This window comes from Tasmannia lanceolata, unplaced genomic scaffold (assembly GCF_043159265.1).
Source record: "Tasmannia lanceolata isolate RefF3 unplaced genomic scaffold, GAP_Taslan_0.1 ptg000003l, whole genome shotgun sequence".
NCBI classification, from domain to species: domain Eukaryota; kingdom Viridiplantae; phylum Streptophyta; class Magnoliopsida; order Canellales; family Winteraceae; genus Tasmannia; species Tasmannia lanceolata.
In genome coordinates, this window is record NW_027518680.1 from 19,630,752 (window position 1) to 19,658,081 (window position 27,330).

A 27,330-nucleotide genomic window follows, 5' to 3' on the forward strand; every position below is an offset into this window, starting at 1 on the left:
CCACTCTGCATTGGTTGAGAATAAATGCCCATTGATTGGGTGTTCTGCATTGGCGGGGGTTGCATGCTTTCATATTGGTTACTTTGCACTGTGCTTCCCAGGGTGGTGGTGGAAGGGCACCATTGCCTTCGACGCTTGCACCTGTTGAGAGAAGAAAGAGATTGGTATCGGAATGATGATTGTGGTCATTTAAAGGTGAGCAGTGGTTAAGCAAAACAAACAAAAAATTCCTACCAAGCAAGAAGATCGGACAAAAAACGTTCTATAATGCAGAACTAGACAAATTAACCTCATTGCAAACATGAGCTAGGGTTTTAAGAGGACTGGATATGTTGTATCCAGTATCAGTATAGGTACGAGTGTCAGATTCCAGCACGGATATCAAGTGTTGAATTCGGCAAACCTCAAATGGAAAGATTTGTGGATTCGCCAAAATAGTTTAATCAATTCTCAAATTTTAAATTTTTTATTACTCCAAAAATTTAAAATTATCAACTTGTTTCAAGCAAGTTTGAATTACGAAGCAACCCCTTCTCTGCTTCCTTATTGCGCCATCTGATCGCTGCAAGAGCAAGCAGTCCCTTCCCTCCTATCATTCAGCCTCCCACCTTCTGCTCATGTTCAACTTATTTTAGCCCTTCCAACATCTTGCCTAATCGCTCTTTCGACCAGTTCCTAATTCCTTTTCCTTTGCAGCCGATCAACAACAATGTCTCAGTCACAAAAACCCACTTGCTGGTTTTTACCACCCATTGCAAGCCCTTTTCAACCCTCTTTTATTTGACCTCATCATCAAACTTGTAACCAAGGCACCCTCGTACCTTAACCGATTCCTCCATCTACCAATTCTTGAATAACACCCCCCCCCCCCCCCCCCCCCCCCTTCTTCTTTCTCTTCTTGATTCTTTAAAAGCCCTAATCTGATTCTTTAACAACCCAATAAGGCCTTCAAGAACTTCCATTATCAACCTTCTTGGTTCGAAGCCAAGAAACCACCTTTCACTTCTAACCAACAAGACACATTAGTTCCCTATAGGATTCCCTACAGGCCTACACAACCAACTTCCCTTCAATTAAGATTTTCATCAGTTTCATGTCCCTTTTCACCAAATTCGACAAACTTTTTGAAAATTTCCTCCCCTTTTCCTTAGTTTTTCCTCCCATTTCCTTTGATCTTCCCTCAAATAATCCAATTGCCCTTAACCTTACCCCTTATACTAAAGCTTCCACTACAGACCGTGAATCATCGTGTATCACAGCTTCCGCTATACGCTTACCCTGCATCAATAATATATGTATCATGTGCAGTTAAAATGAAGAAATGACCCGTCATCTTTGCATAGATTGCGACTACGCTTGTAAAGTTTGACTCATTATTCTAACAAGCTTTGTAGCTGAGTGGGTTTTCGTTAACTCTTGGTTTAGTCTTCTCAATAGCTGGAAAATCAGAAAAGTGTCCTAGAAGCCAAATTTTTTTGGAATTTGACACCCTTCCCTATTGCTTGAAGACTTTGGAATGAACATAATGCTGTATTTTTTAAGATCATGAAACTAAGGTTGAGGAGCTAGTCCCAACTATCAAATTTGACATTCTCAATTGGACGAGAGCTGATCTTCAGAATAGGTCCATTTCCATGATTGTACTATTTGAAGCTGGCTTGCTCTCAATGACAGAGCGCGTAAGAGTAAAGCACGCCCGAGATGGAAACCCTTGTCTCTTCACCCGCTCACACTAAACTTTGGCGGAAGCTCGAAAGGAAATCTGTACCGTCTGGAATAGGTGGCATATTTGAAATCACAAGAGCGAAGTCCTAAAAGCTTTTCTGTCCCATTGGAGTAGCAAACTCCAATGAAGTAGAAATGAAGTCGCGTTTGGAAGGCATAAACATCCTAGTTAGCATCTGATATGACAAGTTTCATGTTGAAAGAGATTCAAAGGTCATTATTTCTTGGGCCCTTAGTAATTCTATGAGTATATTGTGGAGATTGCTAATATGATCAATTGAATCCGAGTCTTTTTTTCTTTTCTTTTTTTAAATAGATTTGAATCCGAGTCATTAAAAAGGAGAAGCACCTCAAATTTGATCATCCGCAGATTTGCTAATGAAATTGCAGACGAGTTGGCTAAATCTGGAACATAATATCATGACCTTCTCTTATCAAAGATAGCAGTTAATGTTCTCCGTGTCAACTATTTTCATAATAGCTAGCACCCTTCCAGCACAATCCATTCCATTTGATCATGATTCAAATTTTTTTTCTTCTGAAAAATCATTCATTATTCAGATTGAGCTTGAAATGAACCATTTTATCTGGGACATAAGTGAAATACAAGGTGACAACCCGAGAGGGGGGGGGGTGGAATTGGCAAATTAAAAATTTGGGGCTTAATTAAATGGATTTTTAAAATCAAATTTTCAATTAAGCCTTAACAAGTCTAACCCTTAATCAATCAATAGTTATAATGAAGGCTAGGGATTAGATCTTACTTTATGCTTATATACTCTAACCCTTGTTCAATCAAACATAAACACAAGTAAAGGGTAGAGATTACCAAACACCCAAGTGCAAGGAGAAGGAGAAGAGAAAGCATCCACAAGGCACAAAATTTATAGTGGTTCGGTCACAACTTGATCTACTCCACTCTTCTAAGTTTTCCTCCTTGGGATTCAACACTAACCAATAAGATTCTTCAACGGGCGAATCTCAAAGCCGTTCACCAACTCCTTCAACTTCAAAGGGATCACACCCTTTTGCACGGAGCATTTCCAATGACACCTTCCTCTTACTTTATGCTTATATACTCTAACCCTTGTTCAATCAAACATAAACACAAGTAAAGGGTGGAGATTACCAAACACCCATGTGCAAAGAGAAGGAGAAGAGAAAGCATCCACAAGGCACAAAATTTATAGTGGTTCGGTCACAACTTGACCTACTCCACTCTTCTAAGTTTTCCTCCTTGGGATTCTCCACTAACCAATAAGATTCTTCAACGGGCGAATCTCAAAGCCGTTCACCAACTCCTTCAACTTCAAAGGGATCACACCCTTTCGCATGGAGCCTTTCCAATGACACCTTCCTCTTACAAATGATTTACCTTTCTTACCGGGCCAAATCGGAGACCCTCAAATATAAATGAAGAAATAAAAGAAAGAACTCTCAATGCCTCTAGATTAGGCGGATTACAACTTTGAAAGCTCACAAACACTCCAAGGAATAGATACAAATATAAAGCCTATGGAGTACCTCTTGATAGAATGTAAAAATATAAGTTCAAAGAGGTTTAACCTTTCATATAAAAGTTTAGATTCAAGAAGATGAGATTTGATCTTCCAAAAGGTTGTTTAGAAAGGTTTTGATAGTATATATATAGCCCACAAGAAAATATGACCGTTTGGGAGAAAAACTGTAAATTACAGGGTTGAAAAGTTAACCTGCGAAAGCCCCAACGGATCTATTTCCTGGCCGCGGCGGTCGACTGAGGCACAACGGTCACCTAACCTTATCGGGCTCTCTATTTGAATTTCAAAATTCATAGCATCGCTGTCGACCGGCCCAAGGCGGTCGCCCGGCGAGGGCTACGTGTTTGAAATAAAATTTTCGCTCAAAACACTATCGCGGTCGACCGGACCCATGGCGGTCGACCTCCAAGCCCAACCTGGATTGTTTCTGTTTCAAACAGAAACATATCCGCGGTCGCCCGGCCCAATAAATTTCGAGATACTTGGAGTTCCAGGTATCATCTCGCGGTTGCCCACCATAGCCCGGTCGACCGGCCTTGTGTGAAATTCTATTTTTAACTTTAAAGATCATGGGCTTTTGGGCTTAAGTCCTAGGTTTTCAAACACATTTTTGAGTGTGTGTGTGGTTTCCAAAGATGTAAAAACTTAAGTATGAAAACCATTTTGAAAACCTATTGAAAGTGCATTTTACATAAAATCAAGAGGACTCCAAATACATTCTAATAGTGAATACCATTGAGTCTTCTTGGAATGTCTTGGCTCATTTGCACTTCCTCGGACTTCTTTACCTTGAGTGAACATCTTGAACTTTGTCTTCGCTCTTGTGACATCCTCCAATCTTCAAATCATGTTGAATGGTTCATGAGGTGTCACCATGGCTTGTTCAACTCCAAGCTTATTCTTGACACTTGACTGGAACTTGTGGAATCTTCCTGATGAGCTTCTTGACATAGACATCTCTAAATGTAGATGTATCTAATGTAGGTGCAAGCTCTTGGTTCCTTTGATCTATAAGCCATGTGTTGAGTTGAGTTGTGTAATGGCTATTATGACATGAGAATCCTGTATATAACACAACACCTCAAAGCAACACATTAGCCCATAAAAGCTAATCAATTTGTGTTTGCTAGCATCAAAACAAGAAGGTAAGGTGAATGATTAACCCATGAGAACCCTTGGGCTTACAATAAGGGACTAATGACCTTCTTTAAGTTCTCACAGTGGTATGCACCATTCCTTCTGACCCTGCTGAAATGCAATCATAAGTTTCTTTGTCATTAGCTACTGGCCTTCAACATTTCTTGACCAAAGGCGTAAGGTTATTCATACGTTCCTGACCCATGAACAACATCTGTTTCTGATTCTGCAATGACTGCAACACTTGAAGAAGGTATATATTTCTCCTTTCAGCCACTCTCCATTTAGATTTAACTTGGATAGATTGATCTTGAATACCACTACTTCTCCCTGTATCTGAGGCTAGGGATTTCTTTGGTCTTAGTTTATATTCGTCCACTCTATGGCATTTTTTAGAACAATGACTGCAATAAGATGGTTGTCATACACAACAGGTTGCCACATGCCAATCTCTTTAGATATTCCCAAGTAAATCTGCTTATGCAAAGTTTTTGAAAGATCTACCTTAATGCACAATCTCGCCGCATCTATTCTTGTTCCATTTTGAGTGGGAGCATAAATTTTTAAAACATTTCAGACCTTCTCCCAACAGAGCTAAGAAGATCTTTGTTGTAAAAGATCAATGGAATCACCGAAAGACTAACTAAAAGAAAAGTGGAATCTCTGGTAGACTCCGCCAAACAGGAACAAGTGGATTTTCATGTCCAACCTTAATCAGTGGATTCCTCCTCATAAATCAAAAGAGGTAATCGTTTCTTTGCTTGAAAGACTCGAGGAAGAAGTTGAAAAAAAATGGAGCTATGGATTCTTGCGCAACTTAACTCAGTTTTATGTTCAGACTGAAATGGATCTTTCAGACGGGGAGTGTCAGTAATAACTCCACCGGTGTCTCTGGTACGAAATGAGCCACTTCAAATAGGTTCATTGCTCCGGCCTAGAATACGATTAGCTATGGGTTCGAATCTAAGAGAAATTCTTGATAATGTTTGCTACCCTGTAATTTTCAAACTCATGCCCTGTGCTAACCTATTACCTCTTGCTGCTAAAGATTGAACATAAACCACACAACAAACCGGATTGATCTTAGATTTGGATTCAAACAAGAGGCGAAAGAAAACTGAGAAACTAGATCTACAAGAACGCGGCAATCCAGAATGATCAAAGACCAGGAATCAGTGAAGGAAAACCCAAAGGATCCTGCAATTGATCTTCCCCAAGATGTACTCTCTCAGCTCGTCTCGTCCCACCGGGCATGCCCAAGTTTTGCAAGCATTATCTCTGATGTTCTTTCTTTTTAAGGTATGTCTTATTTTGCTTTGCTAATCTCGACCTTTGCACATTTTTTTCATACATTTGGTCTGACTTTTTAATTTTTATTGAATCAGTTTTGAAAAGTTACGATATATTAGTCTATATTGGGCTTATTGCATTTTTAAATGAAACTTTATGGCGATATAATTACATATATTGTATCGGCCAAGGGTGAATGCGTTGGTATTGGCCAAGTTAGAAACTGTGATATAACAAGCGCAAACACACAAGAAAATGGCACGCGCTATGCAAGAAATTATTCATGCAAAAATATATGCTTTCATGTTTAAATTTTTAGGATTTAAGAATTAGAGCCAAAGCTTAAAAATATAAGGTTTAGTACATGTAATATGTTTAATAGCTATAAAGAAATTCACAATTACACTTTACATGGTATTTAATAGTTAGAGAGGAAACTTTACCTTATGGTTTTAAATAACCTTGGAGACCTCCCTAGTTTCCCCATAAAATATAGAAATTTACATTTGTAAGTATAGACACCCCCATTTTGCTACGCTTTAAAAAACAAAAGATTCAGTAGTTTCATCGAGTCTTGAGTCGGTCTTCTATATTAGATTAGGTATTCTTGCATTTTAGGGTGAATTTCACCTCATTTTAGGAGTTTTGAAGTTGATTCACAATCCTCAAAGTCTCTAGGGGGTTCCATTGGCCTCCAGAAGATGAATAATCAAGTTTCCAATCAAGTAGGAAGAACAACTATTTTTGGGTTTCTCAGGGTTTCCCTCATTTTTGCCTATTTTTGCACCTCGGGGGTAATTTGGTCATCTTCAATGTGTTTCATTTGATATCTAGAGTGTGTCTAAGGAGTCACGAGTCATTTCATGAATTTTGAAAAACCTGCTAAATTTGGAATTTCTCAGGGGTTTCGCTTGATTTGAAAATTTTGTGTGTTAAGGACGTTTTGGGCATTTTCAGGGGATTCCAAGTGATCCTGTTTGATATCACCCACCAAAAGAAGCAAACTTAAAAACTTTCTATTTTTTAGGTTTGACCATGAAGACTCTCTATTTTTAACTTTCCCCTTTGGGGGCAATCCAATTTAAGGTCATTTTAGTCGCCTCTGAGTGCGTAATGATCAAACAGGTGCATTTTGGTCCAAAAAATTATTTCTTCTAAAGGAGATGGTTCTACCATATATCGATGGTGCACCATAAATGTCATATGTGTTGGGTTCATCAATAAAAATTTTGAATTTAAAGTATTTTATTGAATTTTCATTGAAAAAAAACCCAAAATACATGTCATAAGGCCCATTAGGCTAAAGCCCACAAGGTGGGGGTCCATGTGGATCCACCCATGTGGGTCAGCCACATAAGTGGGCGCCCCACATGGGGAGGCCACATGCAAAAACGTCCAACATGGGATGAGGTGGTTGGTGACATAATATTTGCTTTGAAAAAATAATAAAGAAACGAAGAGCTATAATTAGAAAGGGCTAGTATGGTTAGGTTGGTAAAATGGCAATAACTTTTTATCTTCTTGTCTAAAAAATTTGTCGTGATACTTGTTTCGAACGTCTCGAAAAGATTTACAACTTTCTAGATTACAACTTTTTCTGACTTAGCCTCTAAATAGGTCAAAAACGAGCTCAAACATTGGGCAGCCCTCTTTGGACGAAAATAATTTATAAAAGCTAGTTTCCTATGTGAGAAGGCTACTAGATTGCTCTTGAAGGATCTCTATTGTGTAATTTAGCATTGCTTTGCTTGCAAGAAACAAGGTATAGAAATAAGTTCAATATGAAAATCAAAGAATGAGAAAGTCAAAGCACAAATTGAAAACAAGCCAAAAGGAGAGAGCTCACATTTGAAACTTCCAAATTCACTCAAACCCAGCCTTGTGCCTCTAAAAGCAAATCCACCCAAGGCTTTTTCTGGTTGTTGAAAATTGGTCCCTCTCTCTCTCTCTTCCTTCTTGGAATTCATTCCACTTTCTTTGGTGCTTTGGTGCTCATCTCCTCCACTTGGTTCTACACAAAGTGCTTTCATATATTCAACATATTCAAACATATTGGAGGCTATATTATTATTCTTCGGGGTTTTCTTTTGCGATTAAAAGGGTAAGTCAAAGCGTATATCTACGGATTACTTACCCTAGAGACAATAAGAGCTAGTAAGGTTGGTCTTCTAAAACCCTCTTTCATTTAGTTTAAACTAGAAGCATACTATGAGTAAATTTAGGATTTTCTTTGAAAAGCTATGAAGATGAAAGTGTTTGCATGTGAAATTTTGAGGAGATAAGACCAGGTTTATGTTATTTCATAATGTAAAAATTTTCTTGAAAAATTTATTTTTTAATATTAAAATATAATTTTTGAAAATAAGAGAGTTTAAATCCACTTTACAAAGCAACTCTAATAAGCCTTTGAAATTTCTTAAAATTTTCAATCTCTGAGTCTTTTGTGTATTAAAAAGAATAGAAATCTGAAATTTTCAGAAATTGACTTCGTTTTGACTGTGATTGCACCTTTTGAACTTTACCCTTAAAGGAGTAAAATTCCAAAGATCGAATTTAAAAATATGTCAAAACAGATCCAAAATCGATGAAAATTTAAACATAATAGACTTTTAAGGTTTTGAAAAAGTACGAATGTTTGGAAGAATTTTAGATTTAATTTAAGAGATTTAAAAATTAGTTTACTTCTAGGGGTATTTTGGGTAAAAACCAATTTTCGAGAAGTATATAGAGTTTTCAGAAGTAAAATTTGGATGGGAAGTAACTAAAATCTGATCTGATCTCTTTTGAAGTTTTTAAGAGTTTTGGTTACTGTTAAATATGTCTTATGATTTTTTATGCCAAATCAAGCATGCCATATTAAATCTAAAAAAATAGCAAATTGCAATAAACAATTCTGAAAATATTTGATTGAGGTTTACTGCTGGCATTACATATTTTCACAAAGTTTGGATTGATTCGAACTATTTTTGCGATGTGTTTCTCTGTAATGTCATAATCTGGACAGATATCTTTAAAATCGAAAATTGATAGCAAATCATCTTGACAATCCATGAAAATTTTACAGTAATCTTCTCTGGTCAAGAGAAAGCTACTGTAATCATTTCAGCTCATTTAGATTAGATTTGCTATAATCTGGACAGAGATCTTCAACATTGAACAATTGATAGTAAAACACATTTAAAATTCATGAAAATATTACAGTAACATTTTCTGGTCAAGATAAAGCTACTGTAAAAATTTGAAATCATTTAGATTTGATTTGCTACAAGTCAATGTGTAAATCTATAATCTGGACATATATCTTCAACATTGGAAAATTGATAGTAAATTATCTTGACAATTCCTGAAAATTTTACAGTAATCTTCTCTAGTTAAGAGAAAGCTACTGTAAAAATTTTAGCTTATTTATATCAGATTTGCTATAAGTTGATGTGTAAATATATAATCTGAACTGAAAATTTTAAAATCCTTAAGAAAATCGAAATAAATTCAAATTGTTATAAATTTTTTAGGGAATTCTAATTGTCCATCATGTATTCAACCTTTAAACTATGAAAATAGAAACCTTAGGAATCGTTGATTTTCTTTGTAAATTTGCTATGCTATGCTAGTTTAACTGCCAAGATCGCATTCATAATCGTATTCCAAGATTCTTGATAATTTGGATATTTGAATTATAGTATGTCGTTGGATCTGAGGTTGTAGTCCACGAAAATCCTGAGAACCATACCAGGCAACAATATACTATAATTTATGTGCTAAATTGTGCAAGGGGAGAGCGCACGATCCCCTTTCATGAATGCGATCTAAGTATGAAATTCGTCAAACCCTAGAGCCTTTAGTATTCTTTAGATGTTAGGAATAAAAAATCTTTAAAAAATTAAAAATCATTAACTTCAACAAACAGAATTAATTTAATCCATGTCTTTCGAACGAACCGTTGAATAACAGTATCTCTTCATAGGAACCCTTAGGACCCTTTAGGAACATTTATGTCACGTTGTGTTCTATGTTTTAGGATGTCCTAGAGTTTGGAGTCTAGCCTCATCACGGCTGTTTGCTATGGATAGCAACCGTGCCATAGATCTAGTTATACTAGTCAAACCGTCTCCCTATAGGACAAGCCTAGTTAACCTAGGATGTAGGTTCACCTGCATTAGTTTAGGAAATGTCTTGCATTTAGATAGGACCATATAATATCTTAGATGGAGTCCTAAGATAGAAATCTATTCAACTTGAACTAAATAATCTCTCTTAAATTGTCAAAACAGTCAGTCTAGTCTAAATCGGTGTCTTAGATGTCTTAGGCATGTAGCTTAGTTTAGGCCACCGAACTACGTCGACTCTTATCCTAGTGAGGCTTGGGTACGTAGGCAGCTTGGATACTTGATGGCATACCAATCACAAGTCGGCCCTACACACAATCAGTGAGGTTTTTTAGGGTAGTTTTTATTTTCTTTCATCATTTAAAACCTTAAATTAAAATTGATTAAATCACTTAGGACTTTTCCCTAAATTAGAATTTTAGGAGAACTCTCACATAGATTGAATTCAAACCAAGCAAGAAAATCAAGAGACACATTAGAGATTACATTGAAATTAGATTTTAGGATGCATGTCACATAGTTCACACATTAATATAGAGTTAAATGAGTCATTTAAAAGAAATTCAAGAGAATTAACTTTTGGAATTGAAGACCGGATTATCGGGCAAGAATGGTGCATATTGTGGTAACTGCCCACACCTTCTATTCTTGTAATCAGGTAACGAATCTAGATTTCTGGTCAATTATGGATCCTATATCTCTCATCTAGGTGGCGACTCTGTCATTCTCTTTTGCATGAAATTCAGATTACTTTAGTGATCCCAAGTTCACGGAAAAGATGAATTAAATCAATAATTAAAAACGACACACGCCATTCGCGTGGGTATGAGAGACCAAGAGAGAGGGTCACGCGCCGCGCCCCCCTCGCGGGATCGGGTCCCACAGTAAGGTAATTAGTAGTTGAAGGAAAATTTACATCTATAAGGTTTTAAAAAACATTGGGGCACCCAACTTTTCTTATATTATAGATTTAATAAATATTGGAAAATTTACATTAATAAAGTTTTAAATAACCTTGGGGGCACCCAATTTCTATTATTATACATAGTTTATGTTGTACTTATTTGAAATTGTGTGTCGGTGAGGACATGCAATACTTTCTCCAGTCCTTTTCATAACAACAAACTAATAAGGCTTATCTGAAAGGAGGGTGCAACACTATTCATTTTTCAGAAAATAAATTACAACAGGGATATCATTCAAAAAAAATAAAAATACAACAGGGATACATTTCCCTTTCACAACTCTTGTTGTTGCTACTACCACTATTGCTGCCAATGGTTCTATTACTGTCATTAGTGATATCGTTGTTATTATTTCTATTATTATTGCGTATGCTTAATAACTTGATTGAATTCTCAAAACAAACTGGCTTGTGTCAAACCATATCTGTTACTCAGTATTTGTTGACTTTTATTGACACAATCTTATTTACTTGATTGATATTTCGCGATTTCTTTTCTCAAAAAAGCTTGTGTAAAATCTTAAAGTTGCCATTTTATTCCAAGGGCTGGGCTGGTCAGATTTAAGCAAGGTTTTAAATTTCGGTTTCGGTTTCAATTTCGGTCGCCATAGAAACATAAACATTTCGGTTTTGGTTGGAAATTTCGGTAGAAATCCTATAAAATCACGAAAACATATGGAAACATACACAAATGACCGATTTTAAAGATGAAACTGCAGGAAAAGCTAGAATAAGTATAAATGCATATTTAGAAACCATCACATAAGCAACACAACAATCCATAATGGTTTAACACCATCGAACACCTAGTAACATGCATTGTCACGCATGTTTGATAATTAGTATATACCAAGTACCAAATTTCTTATGTAATTTATTTAAATATTTATGCATAATACTTGCACCACATTTCACATGCAATTCATATAAATATAATTATGTAGGATATATTGTTTGTGAGATAGAGCTTAGGCTGAGCTAGAGCTCATAAGTACCATCTCCCATAGTTGGTTGACTCATCCAACCCATTAGTTTTGTAGGTTATAGTTAGGGTTATGGTTATGGTTATAGTTAGGATTATGGGTTATGATTTGTGGAGGTTTAAAATGGATGGCTAGAAATTACGCTCCTATAGATCAGATGGTTAGGATTATGGTATGAAGATGGTTTCTTAGGATATGTGAGGTGCTATAGAATGAATGGGTTGGATGAGTGAAACAACTATGGGAGATGGGGTATTGTAAGCTCTAGCGCAGGCTTGAGGTCTAGATCACGAACCGCACACCCAATTATGTAATACATTTTGGCCGTTTTGGCTTTGGTTTCGGTGGGGATGGAAACAATAACATTTAAGTCATTTTGTGTTGGTTTCTGTGGAACTTTAATACCATGGATTTAAGTCTAAAAGATACACTAAAATTTCTCAACAATGGATAATTCAGACACCATTCCATTTTATTCTGAGTTGTTTTAGCCATTTTTTGCCACTAGGGAGATCCAACACTATGGATTTAAGTCTAAAAGATACACTAAAATTTCTCAACAATGGATAATTCAGACACCATTCCATTTTATTCTGAATTGTTTTAGCCATTTTTTGCCACTAGGGAGATCCAACACTGATTTGTCTGTTGGTTCTTTTTGATCTGTTATCTTCTTTTTTTTCAAGACGAGTGTTCTCTATGATGCATCCTTTAAAATGTTGGAGTATCTGAGCATCTGATAAGGCTACTCAGAAATCAAAGGCTACAAAACAAGGTTTTGTGGACAATCAAATCTAGAGGATCATTGTGATTTGTATGTAATTCACTGATTCTCGTGATTTGTAATTCGCTGATTCTTATGCAAGATTCTGAGGTCTGCTTTTCCAAACGGCCCCTTAGTTTTTTTCTTTTTTCACGAGGCAAAACTATGGGAAGGGTCCTTGGATCTCCTATGGCAAAAAAATTACACCAATCAATAGTCCTAAACCCTAACATCCAACAGTATGTAGTATTCCTCACTGAACTTGGATGGTAAAAAACTACACATAGGCAACTACGAAAAAATTTATCTTATTATAAGTAAAGATTACACGATTGGGATGATTTCAAAATCAAGGACTGTCAAACAAATGGCTCAAATCATCCAAAAGTGGGACCCACTATGCTATCGTTGGCATGACTAACTGTATTACAATGCGGTCACTCCCTGAGGAAAACTTAGACAATACAGTTACTATATATCATGTCTAAAACAGTAAAACTACAATAACCATAATTTGCAAGTAATCAAACTACAATAACCATAATTTGTAAATCTTGTAGAGAAACTGTAGACCATCTTTTTTTCGGTTGCGGCTATTCAGTCTGGATATGGCGCTCCATTCTGTGGAGGTTTGGGCATAGAAGACGACTGAAAGCTACCATTACAGAGGAAGAAAACTGGATTCGGAATACATTTAATGGAAGGGTAAGATTACCACTGCCCTGAAGCTCTGCTTCCAAGCTGTGGTATATTACATTTGGCGTGAAAGAAATCTGAGAGTTTTTTAACACAGAGAAACGCATAAGAACCAGATTCTTCACCAAATTCTCATCGTTACCAAGTGTAAGATGTCGGGTCTAAATTGTTCTGAGACCATGAATGATAGAAATCTACAGGTTGCAAATCCTGTGGGCTTTAAACTAATTCAGAAGCCGCTAAATTCCAAAACCTGTTCTTGGGCAAAACCTGAAGCTGGATATGTTAAGATCAACACAGATGCTTCCCTCGAGTCAGACGGTGCGGGTATTGGAGATATCATTAGAGACGACTATGGCACTCCTCTTGCTCTATTCTCCTTGGAAACTAAGAAGGCAGAGATCTACGACCTCGAACTCCAGGCGATCTTGGCAGGAATCAAGCTGGCTTCTCGAAGAAACTTTAAACACATTAGGATCGAATCTGATTCCCAATTTGCAGTTCAAATAATAACAAATCGTGTTGACTTCCCTTGGAGCCTCATCAGGCTCATAAATCAGATTAAGGACTTGCTTGCATCCTTTCAAAGGTGGTCGATCTCGCACTCATGGAGAGAGGCAAATGCCTCCGCTGACTATCTCTCCAAGAGAAAATGTCCACTCAAAGGAGAAGACATCCCCATCTCTCAAATCACCCCTGATCTCCAAGCCATAATTAATGATGATTGCAGCGGTGTTGAATATGTTAGATTGTAATCAGCATCTTTGCGCTGACCTTGTTTCCCTGATTTATATTCTTTCTTTGTGTCTTTGTCTGCCTTGTGGCCCCCCTATGTAACTCTTTCTATATATTAATATATCTGTTGGAGGTCCTGCCTAACCTCAGCTTACTGTTCAAAAAAAAAAAATTAACAACAAAAGCAATTGCAAATACTATTTAGAGATATCCTCAAATCATCAATAAATGAAAAAAGTTCATGCTAAAACCAAGAAAAGGCAGAGCATAACACCTCATTGCTCTACACATAATTCCTTCAGGAGGACTCAAATATGGAGCAGACAATGTAGACTGCTCCAATAATAAGTTTAATAAGACAAAAATTCAACCAAAAAATTCGGGTCAAGCTCCCGCTGAAGCTAAATTACACCAAATAGAGATATAGTTTTTCATCAACATCAGTTGAGAAGAAATAAAGAGAGAGATTACCATTAACCGCCTCCAGATCCGTACCTCTTCCCGTACACAATTAATTGTAACTTGTCATAACCGGCGAGCACACCAGCACCAGTAATGGCACGGAGGATGTTTGCACCGGCACCTTTGAACAGAGACCTGGCTCCCTCATTCCTCAGGATCTGAGAAAATGCATCCAAGGAGTTCTTGTACTTAACAGCTTCACCAGAGGTCATCATCATTCTTCTACGAACAGTGTCAAGAGGGTAGGATGCAAGACCCGCACCATTTGTGATCACCAAACCAAGGGCAAAACTCGTAAAAAAGCTATCCTGAAATAACCCAACAGTAGGTGTAGGGTCACTCAAACATGCAAGTTACAATGGAGTATTTGAATGCAATTTAAAATAGAGTTTTTATATGGTGCCCGACCGTCAAGTCCCATGCGGGCGGTACCGCCCTTGATATTTGATCCAACAGCAGCTCACTTTTCTAAGAGGCTGTTGTTGGATCAAACATCAGGGGTGGTACTTTTTTCGTACCGCCGACAAGGGACATAACGGTCGGGCACCATATAATTTCTCTTTAAAATATAGCATTTGTAGATATAATGTCTACAATAGATTGCGGGAAATTATAAATGCGCCCCTTTTCATCATTTGGGACACCCAGCAGCAGTGTATCAATGACAGCAGAGGGGCTGATGTACTTCACCTCAGATGAATTCAACGGATTTGATTGCCACGTACGCTGCAGTTGGGTGTCCCATGTGATGAAAAGGGGCGCATTTATCATTTCCCTAGATTGCTTAACTAAAATAATTTGGCTTGATTAGAGTAGTTTTGTCACCACATTTCTAATTGTAATCGCCCAAAATGTAGGGTGACTCCAACATGTAAATTACAATAGAGTATTTGGATGCAATTTTAAATATAGCATTTGTAGATATAATGTGTACAATAGATTGCTTACTGAAAAATAGCTTGATTAGAGTATGAGTTTTGTCATTTATCACATTTCTTATTATTAAGATATCAGATCTATTGCATATGCATCCCCGCCAATTAGCATATCTTGATTTTGGGCTTCTTTGGATACCATCAAAATAAGTCATTTTTTTCCAAATAAAATTCCTTTAAATTAATCTTATTTGCAAATAGGACATTAAAGCCTCTTTGGAAGCCACTTGTATATAAGATTAACTTTTTTGAATTCTAAAATGATAAATCACACATAAAATTAATATAAAAAATCATTTTTAGTGGTATCCACAAAAGTAAGTAGAATGCAAATCTAAAATTTCTACTAACATGCATCTTTCTTGTCAGAAGAAGTGGCTTGGCTTCAGGGAATCATACATTCCAAAGTACAGACCACGATAAACTATAATTCCAACACACGAACTGTTGAAACCACGGTAGAGTCCAGCAATGCCATCTGACTTGAAAGTTTTATGGTAGACATCAATCAGACATTGAATTGTCTTTCACCTCGCCCTTTGCAGCCTTTGCATCATTTGCCAAACGGGTCCTGGCAAAGTCCAGTGAGTACACAAAGAAGAGGGAAGAAGCACCGGCGGCACCTCCGGACGCCAAATTCCCAGCAAACCATTTCCAGTAGCCATCTCTGTCTTTCTTGAAATTGAACAACCGCTTGAAATAATCCTTGAATGCAAAGTTCAAGGCCTGGTGCACATTTCAATTTGCAGTAATCAGAATATATGGAATGGAAAAGACGATTATAAGTCAGTTTCTTGCATATAGGGGAACTTAAATCCATATTTGTGTGAAACTAAGGTTACATATACCATGAATTTTTACAGCAACTGACTACAGGACAGTCACTGCCAGTCAAATGTTCCAAAGTCATTATGCATTCTCATGACCTTATCCCAGCTCTATTTCTGACCCATTGGGGCTGTTTGGCAAGTGGCATAATTTTTATCCCTGGTGGGTTTATTTCTTCCCAGTGATCGTCGATTAATATGTCACAGTGAGGAGGGAAGAGGAGAGATGGGAAGGGGAGGAGAAAAACTAGATTCCGTTGATCACTGCTCTTTTTTACCCGTAATAGGCAATGTCTGGCAGACGGAGAGAGAAAATGAGAGACGGGAATGGAAAGATATAGGGGATATTGAAATCTAAGATATCAGCTGAGATTTCAATATCCTGGTGTTTGGGCAGTAAGGAGAAAGATGGGATAAAATTATCTGGGATAAAATTATGTTCTACTCGCTCTTAGGGTAGACAATTGAGATTCACCCTTCCTTATCTCAGCCCCATTAAGGCAGGGAATAAAGCCATGGCATCCAACTTTAATCAGCACGAGCTGATTATATAGAACAAGATAAAGGTTTATGACAAAGGGGACGCACTTTACATACCAGTTTGTATCAATATGAGATCGTAGTAAGTGAAAATATGATGATATTTCAGAATGATTGACAACAAAAATGACGAGAGAACCAACCTGAGTGGGGAAGTAACGGATCACATTAGCAGTGTTCCCTCTCCACAACGATCCAAAACCTTCACTCTTGATTGTTCTCCTAAAACAGTCCCCAATTCCCTTGTAGGGTTCAGAAAGCCGACCAGCATTGATCATCTCATCCTGGTTCTGGATCATAAGCTTCACGCGCTCAATAGGAGCAGCAGCAGTTTTTGATACTGCCGCAGAGACTCCACCCATAATGAAATCAATGAAAAAACCGGATATGCCTTTCTCCAAAGGTGCATGGACAAATATAGGAGACACGGGATTAACTATAGAGATATTGTGGCTATGTCCCAAAGCCGGAATCTGGAAGCCCCCATTGCTATATTTCTCATTTGTAAAATGCCTAGTGTACATAGTAGTAGTGGGCTTATAGTAGGTACAGTTCCTAGCCTGCAAATCTTGAGAGAAGCTAGAACTGAGATGGATCTGGCCAGCTACCTTTTGAATAACGGATGGGTGGTGAGACCGCTCAGCCATACCTTGGAAACTGAAAATACAACTTTAAAATATCTTATCAGAAAGGAACAGCAAAAGAGATATCATTCCAAAAAAAAGGGGCCCAGTGCATGAGGCTCCCGCCATTGTGGGTTCTGGGGAGGGCTAGATGTACGCAGCCTTACCCCTGCTTTGCAGAGAGGCTGTTTCTGTGACATGAACCCGTGACCACCAGGTCACAATGGAGCAACCTTACCGTTGCGCCAAGGCTCGCCCTCTTAAAAATCATTCCAAAAAAAAAGAACAAAAATGAGAAACATTTATGCAAAGCTTGAAACAGTTAATTGACGTTTCTGATAACATTCGGACAAAGAAAAACAGGCATTTAGTTGATCTTGATCGGAAATGAATGAGAAGAAAATCCACCATTCTAAAACTTAATACAGTTTTCAGATGAATATCAGATGGAAATTCCATTGACACCAAAAACATGCCCACTCGCACCAGAAACACACGCCTGTGCACACCAAACACACATGCACACACAAACATGTACGGACATGGTTAATTACCAACATTCTCATGTCACTATTGGAAACATGGGTTGCAATTCTATGCAAACGAACTATCCCTATATTTATCGGGGTAGCTTCATAGGTTAGTCTAGTCGTCCAATTCATAACCACTAACACAACCTTGTACACTAACTTGTTCCTAAATATGCCCACCTATTTTCCTGTAGAAGGCACCAGTGTTAGGTCATCTTCTCCACGATCCAACTCATTTGCCGAGTACAGTCCATGTAATGCAAAGATAAATTAGGTAGGTTCCTAGTTCACTTAGCATCACAAACTGGAACAGTTCATAGTAACACTATTGCATTTTATGAATAGGACCCTGTCTGAAAGTTGCAGAGAACCTATTTCAAAATGTAGTATATATTTTGCATACTGGTCGAAAGATTTCAAAAAGGAAAAAAAATGGACGGTCTTTGTCATCTAGAACTTTAGTACGTGGATGCCATGCTAAATCCAGCCAATATTGCATTGATATCAAGTCTGTTCCAGGAGTAAAAAAGAGCAAGTAAAGTTAGTTTAATGGATTTTGGTTATTTGGAAATAAGTTCCTAAAGGTAGCATTTTTCCAAAGGCTAGGCAAGATATGTGGTTGAGACTACCACAATCTAAATTATAAAGAATAATAAAGGGGTATGGACATCAAAAGTGAATTGCTAATTGTTGAATTTGTTATTAATCATTTGATTCTGCAAAAAATGTCTGAAACAATAGGTTTTTTTAATAAGTAAAGAACACTGAAAGACAATTAGGATCCACAATCTATGTATGGGTGGTTACATTATAAACACTGGAAAAGTTTTGCAGTTGACAACCAAATTAAAAGGAAAAAAAAGTAACATGAACAGGAAACAATAAAATTCCAAAAGATTTCACGAATGATCCACATTCTTTCTGAATCATTAGTAACCTAAGGGTGAAAGAAGCCTTAAATCGCAAGCAAGCGTGGTGCATGGATGCCATCAAACTATCAGAAGTTTTTGGATATAATAGCTCTTTTCAGAATTTTGTGTACTACAAGTAGCAAGCACTTCTACTTGAATTGAACGAGATGAATGAGTCAAGCCACATTGGTGTTCATCCCATGGATGGTTTTGATTATCTACTCCTAACGTCCATGGAGTTTCCCTTATTGCTTGTCATGAAAACCATAGACACTTGAATTAGAGCTTGATGAAGAAAATAGGACAAAAATATTCTCAGTTATCTACTACAGAGTAGTAGATAGAGGACAATATTCTCAGGACAGAAATATTCTAACCACTAGGACCTGGGTTAGAAATAGAGGATGATTTTCCTTTTTTATAGTTAAGAAACCTTATTGAAGAAAGTGAGAAAAAGTACAGAAAGGACAAGAAACCAAAAGAAATAAGAGGTGAATTATAGAAAGGAAAAAGGGACTCTTAAGGGTTTGCATAGGGAGCATACCTATGCAAACTCCCCAAAAATACAGTATGGCCAACACCATAGGATGATCCAAACCGCCATTTGGATCGCCACAATGTGAGTAGGCTAAATCGCATCATTATCAATCTACTGCAAGAGAAACTTCATCTCTAAAGATGTTCTAATTCTGTTACTATGAGGGACTTGAAAGACTGGTAGAAACATATCCCCCAAAGAATACTGTTGCTCGGGGATGGGGCACCTTATACTTAACTACTAGAGACAAGGACACAACTCCATCCCGAAGGGATTTATAATTCTATTACTCTGAGGGACTTGAAAGACTGGTATGAACATATCCCCCAAAGAATACGGTTGCTCAAGGGTGGGGCACCATATACTTAATAACTTAGACACAAGGACACAACTCCATCACAAAGAGATTCAGGAAATATCCCCAATGATGTAGCAGTAGATAAGTAGATCAACGAGTGTCTCATCCTCTAAATATACTTCAACGTAGTTTCATTAGAGATATTATTATCCGCCAAATGCACACACTTTCAACACCAATGTCCTCTATGCAGCACAATCAAATGTAAGATTTAAAAGACAGAGCACAAAGTTGACACTAGAAGATCCAATAACGTCAAGTGGCCAAAATTGTCAAAGGCCCTTCTACCACAAAAGGCACAGGGGCGTTTGGTTAATGGATAATGAGCTTCAAATAAAAAAGTGTGAAGAATATTAAAGCAGCAAACTCAAAGACTCCCAAAAAAGACACATTAAAGTCTGAAACCAATAGAAAGAACCTATCTAAGCATCCCCTTTGTCAATAGAAAAATCCACCTACAAATTTGCTTCTCTATGAGAGATTGAACGAAAACTGAAACCCTGCAACTCTCCATGATCTCCTACAAGGTATCCACCCATCTACGTGATGCAGATTGTAGGCCCAATAAGAGGCATCTTCGCCCATGAGATTTTAGAGATTTATTATCTGTGTTATTTAGTTTATGGGATTTTATTTTCATGTTTTAGTTTTAGGATTTCTTCTTCTTCCTCCTTCCCCTCTTCCTCCTTTAATGAATTTTGATGTATGGAATTTAGGGAGGAGGAGGAGAAGAACTCAAGTTGGAAAGAAGTCGCACTCAATTAATCTCAATAATCATCAAAGTTCCATACATGAGGCCTATATAATCATCAAAGTTCAATGGAAAATAAAAGCCCTAAAACTTAAACATGAAAATAAAATCCTAGAAACTAAATAACAAGGATAATAAATCTCTAAAATCCTAATGGGCGAAGATGCCTCTTATTGGGCTTACAATCTGCAGCATTACACATGTACTAAAACTCATACTTCATCCATCTAATTGCATTAGGTGAATACCCTTCAAATCAAAATTGAATCACCCCCCCTCCTTTTTCTCTTCTCCCAAATCTAATTTCAAGGACCACCATATGCACAATGTGCTACAGTATTGTAGATTGCAAAGTGAGTCGGTGAAAACAAAGACATTAAACTGCCTAAATTGTCACTCGGCAATTCATTTACTTTAAAAAAAATGTTTAATATGGATTAGGCAATTCCAATCAATGTTTCGAGATGGGTGATCCCAGTCTTGTGCTAGCCTGTCATGAACAGCACTAATCCACAATTACAATGAACAATTTTTTATTTTTTTTAAATTAAAGGGGTGGCTCAATGCACGAAGCTCCCGCCATTCCGGGGTCTCGGGAGGGCTAGAAAATGAACAATGAACAAAATTTTGCTTTTAGTTATCGAGTGGTCCCTTAGCATTTGGACATTTAGCTGTGTAAGTGGTGTTCACGATGAAATCATCACATAGTTTATCAGCAGACTAGTAGTTAATACAATGACACCAAACCAGAACTACAAATTTTAACACTTGTGGTTCATTGCTGTACTTGACTTAGAAGTATTAACTTGGATAAGAGGACTCGGAAATTCAAAAATTACAAGTGACAATTTTTCTTCTTCTTTATAACCATTTAAGAAACAATATTACGAAAGATAAAGGATGCAACGGGTAACATGAACGAACTGGTCGTCAGACCAAGTAAATGTAAAATTGAGATCAAAAGCCAAAACTCCCTAACTACCACTTCGGCTAATGAGTCTACCCAAAATCAAAATTAGCAATATTTTTCGGTCAGTCAAGTTCATGTTAGCTTTGTCACTCACACTGATAATTTGATTAATATGAGTACGTGATTGGTTAAATATCAAGTCTATATGATATATACATATACATGTACATGTGTGTGTATACATTATATATATATATATATATATATGTATATATTACACAACACGCACATATAACATTGGAACCTGGTTAAATAGTACAAAATTTAGCAAAAGAATTGATGTTATTACATAAATGGAAAAAAAAATTAGATGCAAATAGTCACAAATCAAGTCCAAATGAACCACATGAGAAAATAGAAGCATTAAAGTATGAACACCAAAAGTACAACATAAGAATTACAAATAGTACATATCGACGCATTGCAGCTGGAGATGCACAATCATTTCATCTAGGATAAGGTTATGCATCTGAAAGTCATAATCATTTCAGCTGGAGATGCACCATCATATATGTGGCTAGATCTGGAGCAAACTGATTACCGTGAGCATAGCCATTTCTGAAGTCGAGACGACGCGTCAATAAATCCAGATCTTCTTGGCTTCATAGCGATCGAGGGAAGGATCTGGGTGCATGCCACAAATTGTTATCTCTACTTCCCCTTTGGCCTATTACTGTCAAGAATCTCTGACAGCAACTATTAAAAACTCCAATCGAAAAGAAAGCTTCCTGGGTAGAATATCCACTATCAAGCAAATCCAAAAAAGTTGGAGCTACCCATTCAAGACTAGAGCCACAAATACAATGGTTGGTGCTAGTGTCCAAACCCACCTGAGGCGACGGTTAAAGAAGTCTCGAACCGACATCTCAATCTTCCCTTTGTCTTTCTTTTGTCAATATTGTGGTGCTCCTTTTGTGTGAACTGTTGTACAGAATTGTCTGGATTGTGCTTTTGAATATTCTGAGGCCTTCATGTGGAGTGTTGTGCAGCATTGTATCGATTGAGGTGCTGATTTATGTGGCTGCATCGATGCTGCTAGACGTGCATCGTAGCTGCTTGTTGGTGAGTGGACTATTGATGCTGGATGATCTAGCTTTGATACCAATTTTGATGCAGGACTATCTAGCTTTGATACCAATCTGACGTAGGACCATCTATGGAACGGAGTATCTTTCAAATATTTGGCTCTTGTTTTAGCTGACTAGCGTGGGGAATAGGGTACGAGCAAACGAAATAGGCAATGCATGCTATATATATTTGAATTTGTTGGCAAGAGCAGACTGTTGTAGTAGGGAAGAAGGGCGGAAATTAGGATTTTGATCCTAAAATATGTCATTAAATTTGAAAAATATTTCTACTGTGTTTAGGGTAGGTTTTGAGGGGTGCATGTGGGGTGCATATGTATGCTCGAAAAGTCCAGATGTATGCCAGAAAGGTATTAGGGGTGCAACTCGGGTCGGGTTGAGGCCAACCCAACCCAACCCGAGGAACCCATTTTTCCAACCCAACCCGACCCAACCCGATTTCCAACCCGGATGGGTTCAACCCGACCCAACCCGATTTACAATTTTCTCAACCCGACCCAACCCAACCCGACCTGATTTCCAATTCGGGTTGGGTTGACCCGATTTGATATGGTACCAACAATTGTCGAGATATGGCCTGATTAGTTGTATAAGTTTATTGGTCATTTGTTTGATGGCACTAACCACCTCAAGCTGGGTTGTCTTGGATTTTGAGAACCAATTGTGAGTCACCAATAATCATTTTTTGACTCACAATCGGTTCTCAAAATCCAAAACAAACAGGGACTAGCAATTAACAAAACTACAAGTCTATAACTCTATGAAATAAAGTCTAAAAAGGTAAAAGTTGAAAAAAAAAAAAAAAAACTTAACAAAATAAGCCCGGTTACAATTCGGGTCGGGTTGCCCGATACCCCAACCCGACCCGACCCGATTTGGAAATCGGGTTACAAAATCCCAACCCGACCCAGAAAAACCCAACCCAACCCGGCAAAAAAAAATAGGTTGAACCCATCAGGTTCGGGTTGAGCCCGACCCAAGTTGCACCCCTAAAAGGTATAGACAGTTTTTTGACAAGATTAAGGGATGTAGGGTTTAGGGTGAGATTGGATGGGTAAAACATGAAGAAAACATTAAGGTCTTGAGGTTTTAGGTAAGGGTAAGAAATATTTTTGGTTCCCGGGTAGATTGTTTTTGTGGAAGAAACAAGAAAGGAAGAGAAAGAATATGAGAATTATAGATTGCACGTAATGGAGAAACAAGATAGTTATCTCAAGACATCCATGTCCCACCAAGAGTTTTCATTGGCATATCACCAAAGAAGCTTTGCTATCTCACGAAAGAAAAAAGAAGATTATTCTAGAATCATACTAGCAATCATGAGGCTTTACACCAAGGGAACCCTAGGCATCACATCAAGGGAATCGAGGCATCACATTATGAAGAATAGATATTACATCCACACATTAGAGAAACAAAGCTTCAAATATTTATTCATTCTATCATTTCGCAATAGCATCGCATCCATGGCCGTAAAGCTTACGACATACATAGGAAAAGAAGAGAACTAGAAAGTTTCACACATTCTTCAAATCTTTATTCCCTCAATGTCATCCATTGGCTCCGAGGTTCTCTTGTTCCGCTTGGAGATTCGCCTAGTTTTTTTTATGAGATTCAGGATATTGTGGGAGACCCTTCGATTGCTTACATCCATATCCATAGGTCGGCCAATTCCGTGACGGGTATCTTAGCGAGAGAGGAAGTTCTGAAGTCGAGTGATGCACGAGTATTGAAGAGAGATTGAGGAGAAGAGGAAAGAAGAAGAATTAGGGGAAGAAGAGAGAAGAATAGAGGTCCACATTCATTGTTAGTAAGAATGACTGCTCAAAATGCTGCCCCTTTAACACCTCTAAAGGAGGGCTCTTCCATGAGTCATCACAAAGGGAAGATTTTGGAAAATCTGATAATAGAGGTCCACATGTCATATTGGAAATTATTGGTTTATGGTTTTACATTTTCCATAATTTAGAAACTCAAAAACTCTACTCAACCCGAAAGTGTGTCTGATTCAAGTCACCTTGAGGAAGTTCGTTAAAGCTTATATTCTGTTATTTTCTAAAGCTTTGAAAAGTTAGTTGATGTTACCTTTGAAAACTTAGTGTAAAAAGTTAAAAAAATTATTTATATGTTCTAGAGATATGTTCCTCTCGAGTTGTGTTTTTTAGTTGTTGACGCCTATGATTTCTCGATATGGGTTCGGTTGGGGGATAGTTTTTTTATCAACAAAATGTTATTCCCTTTTTGGCGTTTTTGGTATTTGGTCAATGGGTTTATCAACAAAATGTTCTTCCCTTTTTTGGGTTTTTGGTATTTGGTCAATGTGTTTAAGGGGTTGGATGTGATTATGCAATGACAGTTCCTATGATTTTTTAAAGTGTTTCTCATAACAATACCATGTGTTTTATGCTTAAAAGTGTGAAATAGGTCTTTTAAGTTAAGCAATGAGTGTTAGTGTGGTGAACTTACACAATGGCAATAGGGTTTCATTGCATAATTGAGTGTTCTTTTTGATGTCTTGATATTCTTTCCCACATTGTTGGTTTCTGAATTAATGGGAACATTTGACTGCTCATCTATTAGGTAATCTCCAAGAATTAACATGTTCCTTTGTGCAGATACATTACTATCCATATTCGCTTCTATTGATTTATACCTTGCATGTAGAACGGTCATCTGGCTTCTTATTCATAGGAATAAAGTGAAGATTACCTTTTCTAAATTATTCTCATTAGGTATATTGCTATTGGGAAATCACATTTCCTTGCAAGATTTGCTACAGATGAGTCCTACCCCAATTCGAAATGAACAATCGCTCTTGCTCACAGGGATTGCTTGAGAATTGGGACAAACCTCCCAATGAAACCCATCAAAGAGAACTTCCTCATGACCTAAGAACTCAAGTCAGTCCCTATCTATACCATCAGTTTCCCCCCAAGTTTATGTATTGAATCAGTTGTAATTGCCTAGAATGCTTCCATAAGGTTTTTTTAATTTAACAACCATGAAAACCAAGCACGTGTAAATTGAACACTCATTTAAATTTCTCTATTCTTTTTAGGTTGCAGGCAAGATCTTGAAGAGGCATGGAAGCGTGATGAAATTGAATGCTCAATTTTTATTTTATTAGATTGGGGATACTTCAGTATTGACGTGAAATTTCAGTTATCAGCACTAAATTCGCTTTAGTTTCTTCAGGTTCATTGATGGAGAAAGTATCCAACAACCCTCCAAATGGGGTGGGAGGCTGACTTGCTGATGGTTTTTCAAGTTCTTGCATAAGTTCCACTCCAATGTTTTTTATATTTTTTTGTCTACGTAAATCCATGATCTAGATGCTTAAATAATTTTTTTCCATGGAACATGGTATAAGTTTATTTTATTTACAAATAAATTATTTTTATTTTCAGTTTGTTTGAATTTTGTAGTAATTTTCATGCCCAATTTTTTTTTTACCCAGGAGATCAATTGTTGCTTCTTCTTTGTTGCGATGCACTGGGTTTTGTTGCTGCTTCTTTGTTGCCCGTGCATCGCACAGGGTTTCTTACTAGTATATATATATATATATAGCAGAAGAGAAAAGAAGAGAATTTTTTGAATTTTTTGAAAATTCTATGAGAATTACACATCACTTTTTGACTTTTTTTTGCTAATGCACCCATTCAACCCACATATTTTCAATCCTACCCCCTCCGTTATGCTTTTTAACAAAGGCACCCATTAAAGCCACATAATTTCAATCTTACCCACCTCCTTTATGGGTTTTTAACAAAAAATCTATAGGGTGATCTTAACCATACGATTTAAGAGGAATTATGGAAACCTCTATAGATTGGAGGCTATGATCAGCCTATGGAAATGATTTTTGGGGCACAACCTATTTATGTTGTGTTCCATCTAATGGACGGTTTGGATCAACCTATGACGTGGTCCATACAGTTCTTTGTCAGCCCTGCATCGCATAGGTTTTTTTTAGTAGTATATATATATATATATCAAAAGGGTTGTCTATGGAAGGACAAAGGGGTAAATATAACATTCCCCTTTTATATCATATTTCTCTATTCTATTTTATTCCTTCTTCTTTGTTTCGTCTTTGTTTTGGGTTTTACCTATGTTTTGATTTTGCAGGTTAGAAGCAAGGCATGTAGATCACGGCTTTTGGCGTGAAGGGTTGCAAAAACTGAAATTGAAGTGACTAGGGCATGATAATAAATTTGAAAGGTTGATGTGTTCATGAGAATTTTATGTAAAAAAAAATTGGAATTGAAAGATGATTGGGCAAGAATTTTGGTTGTCTTTGAATCAGGGTTTAAAAAAAGCAGGGTTTTTAAATTAGGGCTGCAGTTAGGTTTTTCAATTCTTGAATCAAAAACCCAAAAAAGAGAATTTCAGATATGACATACTTACTTGATATCAATTTGAAAGGTATATCTCTACTCTCCCCTTAGTTTTCTTCTTCCTCTTCTTCTTCTTCTTCCCTTGCTTGGTGGTTCTCTCTCTCTCTCTCTCTCTCTCTAACTCTCGGTTTTGGGATTGTGGAGAAGCATGGAAAGTGGGTTTGTAAAACCCACGATTGGGTTTTGTAGACTCCAAATCCTTGTTTCCTAATTACACTCAAAGTCTGTTTCCTTAGCATGTTAGGTTTCTAATTCACACTGATTTTCTAATTTACCATAAGAAAGATTCTTATTAAGGTGTGATCACTACCTCACATTACTCTAATTTAAGTAGGGCTGCAACTCGAGCCGGGTAAAACCCGACCCGCATCGACCCGACCCGAAAATAGCCTGGGTCGGGTTCAGGTTTCATGGGTTTCGGGTCGAGCCGGGTTCAGCATTCAAAAGCCCGCATGAATCTCGGGTCGAGCCGGGTTTGAAGGAG

General features: G+C 37.3%; 1 pseudogene across 1 annotated transcript; it reads right to left on the reverse strand.

Moving 5' to 3' along the window:
- Positions 1–27,119, reverse strand: LOC143853463 (ADP,ATP carrier protein 1, mitochondrial-like; annotated as a pseudogene). Its single transcript, XR_013237140.1, has 6 exons — positions 26,857–27,119; positions 21,906–21,988; positions 16,827–17,340; positions 15,668–16,042; positions 14,391–14,689; positions 1–141 (listed from the first exon to the last, which is right to left on the reverse strand). The product of XR_013237140.1 is annotated as an ADP,ATP carrier protein 1, mitochondrial-like (transcript).
- Positions 27,120–27,330: the final 211 nt, after the last annotated feature.